This window comes from Psammomys obesus, unplaced genomic scaffold, assembly GCF_907164565.1.
Source record: "Psammomys obesus unplaced genomic scaffold, mPsaObe1.curated_primary_1811, whole genome shotgun sequence".
In the NCBI taxonomy this organism is placed as follows: Eukaryota; Metazoa; Chordata; class Mammalia; order Rodentia; family Muridae; genus Psammomys; species Psammomys obesus.
In genome coordinates this window covers 94,492-101,351 of record NW_026596287.1, presented here as the reverse complement: position 1 = coordinate 101,351, position 6,860 = coordinate 94,492, and positions in this window count along the sequence as shown.

Here is a 6,860-nt window from a genome sequence, read left to right as displayed (position 1 = left end):
ATCCCACGCCGGGCTCTGAGCTCTTCACTTCATAACCTATGTCATCGGAAGGACGCAATTTCTACTCATGCAGGGTACTGTGTTCAAACTCCTTTTTTAAAAAAAAAAAAAAAAATCATGCTTTAGTTACCTTACAAGCAGTAAGTTTCCATAAGGGTCGTCATGAATCCTCCATTTTGTTTAACCCACTTCACATTTGCCTCCCCCTGTTTCCATCCCCAGAAATCTTATGTTAATTTTTAAAGGCTAATTTTCTGGTTCTGTGTGTGTACCTGTGTTTCATGTCTGTCATGTTTGTGTGGGTGCTCATGAAGGCCAGAAGAAGGCTGGAGTTACAGGTGTTTATGAACTGATATGGATGCTGGCAGCAGCGCTCTGGCCCTTTCCAAGAGCAGCAAACGGTCCTAAACACGGGCTATCTTCTCCAGCCCCAAAGCCTACATTTTAACGAAAGCGTCTTGTATATGAGGGGATCTTAAAAAGTCTGGCAGGTTTCTGGAGGAAGTGGTGGGGAGCAAACCAACAGGTGACTCCACCAGTTAAAAACAGGAAAAGAGCACACAGTTGTAATCCTTAAGGCTGTGGCAGGAGGACCAGGAATTCGCTATCAGTCTGGACTACATAGGTAGCTCAGCACCAGCTTGCCAGCTTAGATATGTTAACACTCTGTCTCAGAAAACCAGACCAACTTAAACCAACCCAACCCCAAAGCCTTCATTCTCTTCCCTGTCACATAATGAATTATGTGAACCCAAGTTCTTGCCATGGTAAGAACTCAGCACTGGTCCAGCCTCACACAACCTTTAGAAAGAAGTTCATCAATTACCTGATTTTCCCATATCATGTCCAGGATTTACTTCTGGGTAATAGGGGAAGTTTGAAGTGAAGGTGAAGTGAATTCAAAACAGGATTCAACATGGATGGGTAACTGGTGAAGTTGGGAGATGGTGCAGGAGTATTGCTTTTCTTTTGTGTTAAACACTTATACTCAAAAGGCCCTGGGTTTGATTTACAGTACCAGATATAGATAGATAGATAGATAGATAGATAGATAGATAGATAGATAGATAGACAGATAGACAGATAGACAGCTTTCACTTCCCCCGACTTTTCTCTTCCTGTATATCACAAACCTTGAACTGGATTTAGAGATCACATCTCATAACCTCTCTGTATATGCTGTGAATAAGGAGCCTGAAGTACCTAGTGTGGCTACCTTAAATGCCCTACTACATTTCCAACTCCCAATACAAAGTTAACCCCGCAGAAGGCAGATCCAAGCAAACTTACCCTTCAATACAGAGAAAGAGGTGCAACCAAGAGCATGTGACGTTTGGTTTTGTCAACTTAGCGAAATCTAGAATCAACCAGGAAGAGGGTCTCAATAAGGAACTGTTGGATTTGGTTGGCCTGTGAAGGACTTTTTTTTTTTTTTTTTTTCATTGATGTGCATGGGGTTTCCCGTCTGTGTGTCTGTGTGCCGTGTGTGCCTGCTGCCCAAGGGCACTGGGTCCTCTTGAAGTTACATGGTTATGAGCTGAAGTGAGGGTACTGGGCCATCTCATCAGCCCTGGCAAGACATCTTCTCCTGGACTGTGCTGCTCACTGAGGGAACGGAGGAGCCAGCTGAGCCCTGGCAAGCATGCAGCCATGTCCTCTGTGCTTGGCTGTGGGTCTGACTAGGTGCTTCAAGTACCTGCCACTCTGGCTACCCTGTTCTGATGGGCTGTAACTGGTAATTGTGAGTGAAAACAAATTCTTTCTCCTCTAAGCTTTGTTTGCTGGGGTGGTTTTTTGATAGAGGTTTTTTGTTTGTTTGTTTTGTTTTGTTTTGTTTTTTCTCTGTAGCCTTTGCTGCCCTGTAGACTCTCTTTGTAGACCAGAGATACGACTGCCTCTGCCTCCTGGAGTGCTGGGATTATAGGCCTGTGCCACCACACCCAACTTGTCAAGTTTTCTTTTCTTTTCTTTTTTTTTTTTTTTAATCACGGAAATTTTAAGTAAGACTAAAGCAGGACAATACTGTCAATGTGTTCACACACCTTGAAATCTAACCTAGTAGAGTCAATTCCTCAATAATCAATAAGAGTCCCACCAGTTTGTGCGTTTCTCATTATTTTTCAGTCCTCATACAGGAGGAAGTTTTGGGTTAAACAAGGGACAAGGATTTTAGTGACTTAATTATATAATCACAACACAATTTATTCCTGGACTGAGCCATCGGTTTTGTGGCCTCAAGAAAAAGTACACTAGTCTATGCATTAGCTCAGTGGTGAAGTCTTGCTTTGCATGATTACAGTTCAGGAGTATGGCTCTGAGCCTGGCTTGATTGTAACATTTTCTTTTTTAAACATTTTTATTTTATTTTTATTAATTACAGTTTATTCATTTTGTATCCCAGCTGTAGCTCCCTCCCCATCCCTTCCCAATCCTACCCTCACTCCCTCTTCTTCTCCTATGCCCCTCTCCCAGTCCAATGGTAGGGGAGGTCCTCCTCCCCTTCCATCTGACCCTTGCCTATCAGGTCTCATCAGGACCGGCTGCATTGTCTTCCTCTGTGGCCTGGCAAGGCTGCTCCCTCCTCAGGGGGTTGGTGATCAAAGAGTCAGCCACTGAGTTCATGTCAGAGACAGCCCCTGTTCCCCTTACTAGGGTATCCTCTTGGATACTGAGCTGCCATGGGCTACTTCTGTGCAGGGTTTCCAAGTTATCTCCATGCATGGTTCTTGTTTGGAGTATCAGCCTCAGAAAAAGACCCCTCTGCCCAGATTTTTTTTTGGTTCTGTTGCTCTCCTTGTGGAGCTCCTGTTCTCTCCAGGTTTTTCTGTCTCCCCCTTCTTTCTTAAGATTCCTTGCACTCTGCCCAAAGTTTGGCTATGAATCTCAGGATATGTTTTGATACCCTGCTGGGTAGAGTCTTTCAGAGGCCCTCTGTGATAGGCTCCTGTCCTGTTCCCCATTTTCTCCCTCTTCCAATGTCTGTCTCATTTGACTTTCTGAATGAAGATTGAGCATCTTATCCAGGTTCCTCCTTCTTGATTAGCTTCCTTAGGTGTACAGAATTTAGTATGATTATCCTATATTATATGAGTAATAGCCACTTATAAGTGAGTATATGCCATGTGCGTCTTTCTGCTTCTGGGATACCTCACTCAGGATGTTCTTTGATTGTAACATTTTCAAAGACAGAAGTTATGTCATCTGTGTTTCCCCAGGAGTCAGGTTCAGTTGCAGCATCTAAAACTTGCTGATTATGTATTTGAGTCAAAGAGTCATTATCTTTCATTGACGAAGAGGCAATACCATCCTTGGCACAATAGGGAGCATTTAAGGTTTTTATTGGAGGGAGGTAATTTTGCTATACATATCCTTTATTCTGGACTTGAGATAACAAATAACAAATAACTTTCTTTTAATTAATTTATTTTATGCACATGAATGATTTGCTTTCATGCACACACCAGAATAGGGAACCATTACAGATGGTTGTGAGTCACCACGTGGTTGCTGGGAATTGAACTCAGGACCTCTGGAAGTGTCATTTCTCCAGCCCACCAACAAATAACTTTCATTAGCTATTTGTCCTTCACTTCATACTGCCTTTAAATGGTTGAGAATTATCATCCATAATCATCTACTCTAAATGTATTTGGTGCAAGGCAGGACCATGTTTAGTTTCCCTTTATCCTCTGAGCATCTTTTATAGGCCTCCTTTTACTCTGGGAGAAGTTGCTGTGCCAGGAAGGAAAAAAAAAAATCAGCTCAAGGCAACAAAAGAATTAAGAGTTACTAAACCCTAATACATAATTAACTAGATGCTCCAAGGACCAGGAACCTGAAGAATCTTACTGATCCTCATGTCTGCGTTTAGAGCTCATATCCTGATTCAGTGAATGAAAAGGTGGTTCATGCTGGGCTAGGGTAGTGAACGCCTTTAATCCCAGCACCTGGGAGGCAGAAGCAGGCAGATCTTTGTGAGTCGGAGGCTAGATTGGTCTACAGAGTAAGTTCCAGAAAGGACTGAAAAGAAAAAACTGTTTACCTTTCTGCAGATGAATACATTCAGAATGAGTTTCAGGTTCGCTTAGATTAAAAAAAAAAAAAAAAAGAAAAAGTGAAAGTTTTACCTGCATGTATGTACGTGCACCACATCTGTGTCTGGCACCTGTGAAGGTCAGAAAATGGCATCAGATCTCGGGGACCTGGGATACCGAGAACCAAACCAGGGTCCTCTGCAAGAGCTCTTAACTGCTGCACCATCTCTCCAGCCAGTTTGAGAACCATTTATCCAATTCAAAGCAGCAGGACTTTTAAAAGTTAAAGTCTTAAATACTCATGAACTCACCGTCACAGAAAACAAAAGACCAATAACATCACCCCTTGGCTGCTTCCTCTTGCTCATCTTCCCACACACTCAAGTAGTGGCGATCCTTTTGTTCATACACTTAAGAACATAACTGATATTTTTCACTCAACATTAAAGTTTACCTTTAACATTCAAAATTCGCCTTCTATAAAAACATGTTTGTGTGCATGTGCACACACCTTCCTCCCCCAGTCTTTCTCCCATACCATGGTGCATGTGTAGAGGTGAGGTAGCTCACCCAGTGCCTTTCCCCTGAGCTATCTTGCAGTGAAAGACCCCAGCCTCACACTAAGTTAAACATAGCTAATGCCATTTTGTGAGACACCACTGTTTTGTAAAACTCTGAAGGCCAGATGAGAAACTGGAAAATTACTGAGAAATCCTAGCTGTGTCACCCACTTGGGATATCTGTGGTCAGGGTGCCCCAGTCATACTAAAAACAGTTTGTGTTATTCACTCTCATAGATATCTGTGAGACTGTTTCAGCTAAGATAGGGAAAAACAAAATAACAGGTGGCGGGCCACGTCAAGGGGTCATCCTACCCCCCTTGACCACCCAGCTCCTGGAATCTTGGTGCCCCTGCCAAACTTCGACGCAAATTGTGGTCTCGTGTAAACGTACCAATCAGCCCCCTGTAACCATGCCCTCTCGTGTCTGTACCAGTGCTTCTGCCCTAAAACCCTATAAAAACCCCAGCTTCCCATCTAGGGGGCGCGCAAGGTCCTCCTGAGTGACCTTGCTGCCCGAGTACTCGTAAATCAAAATAAAAGCCTCTTGCTGTTTGCATCCGAATGGACTCGTTGATCCTTGGGAGGGGGTCTCTCTGACGGAAGATACCCTCCGGGGATCTTTCAGCAGGCCCAAGTTCACCTCTGTAAATGTTTTTACCCAAATCAGGAACTTTTAAAGTGCAAGGCTGCTTCTCTGCTCCAGTTCTGCTTCTAGTAAAAGTATAGCAAGAAGCTGCAACTATTGCAAGGAGGTCTGCCGAGCACGACGTACATGCTGAGACCCTGCCTGCCTGGAGACCGCCCCACTACTGGGTGGGGGGCACACCTCGCAGATAGAGACGGAGTGCCCAACTTTGTGGAGTTTTCTTTCTTCCCGAGGACTAAGTGAAAGGGGGTATAATTCTGACTGAGAGTCTGTCCCATTTTTAAATGCAGACCTTTTAGAGCGGACAGTTCCAAGGCAGGTAGCCCAAGCAGGCAATTAGTCCATTCTGTCCCATACTTCACCTCTATTCCCAACACAAGGGCAACCGACAAGTACTGTTGTGTTTTAAACATGTGTGTATTATTGTAAGCATTTATACATCTGTAGAAGCTAACCCAGACTTGTGGAAACCACTGAGTTCCTCGTTGATTATTCTATTTTCTTTAAAACCTAAAAAACAAACAAACAAACAAAAAAAAAAAAACAAGAGTTGGGGCACTATTCATTTGTTAGGGCACATCTACTAGTGGTCTTCAGCTACAGAAGACCAATGCCAGAGCAGGAATGAGTATGTATGAAGGTGTACGTAGCTAAACAATCTAGTATTCTGAGGCCATGGGCAGAAGCAGCTACAATCCCAATTCCTGAAACTGATTTTCTCAGCCTCATCATTGTAGCAGGAAATCTGACAGGATCATTGTATGTAGGGTAAACATTAGAACGAAATCTTTGTCTTCCAGAAGTACTCTGACCTTGAAGAAATCATTATAGAAAACAGTGGTTGTTTTCTATTATCTATGGAGTTTTTTCCTGAAGGAGCTTTGCAACCTTTGTATGACTTTGGTCACAAGAGGGTCCTGGCACACCCAGAATGTCTTGAATTACTGAGTGCAGAAAACAGTTCACAGTAAGGATTCAAGTTGTAAGGCATGATGTCTTCCTTCAGGAAACCTATGGACTAGATAGCTTTGTATGAGGAAATTATTTTACCCCCAAAACAACTTTCACGAGCAATCAATAAATATGCTCTTGCACGGCTGTTCAAACATTCAGTTCAAAGTGGCTGGATCTCCCTGCAGCCAGCAAGGCCTTAATTCATGCTTGAGTGACCCTTTCTTTGATCGTCCCTCATAACCTAGGAACACTGAAAACTCATGTTCTGCAGTACACGGTGATATCATTCACAAGCCTGGGATGCTTATTTTGTGTTGGGAAACAGGTTTTGAGCCCTCCAACCTATTCCACTCGGGGCTGCATTATTTCATAGAAAATTAAACAAACAAACAAACAAAAACCCCTCAGCTGGGCATGTGGCTTCTGACTGTAATCCCAGTACCCAAAGGGCCAAGGCGGGAAGGTCACACCAACTGTGAGGCCAGTGTGGGTTCCAAGAGATCCTGCTAAAAAACAAAACCCCACAATAGAAGTCATAAGCAGATAAACAGAGAGGCCTGGAGACAACATTCTCCCAGCGAAATGAAAAACTCAGCCAACACAAGGGCTGCAGGGTATGGATATGCTCCATCAGCTCCTCAGCCTTAGACAGAGTGACAGGGC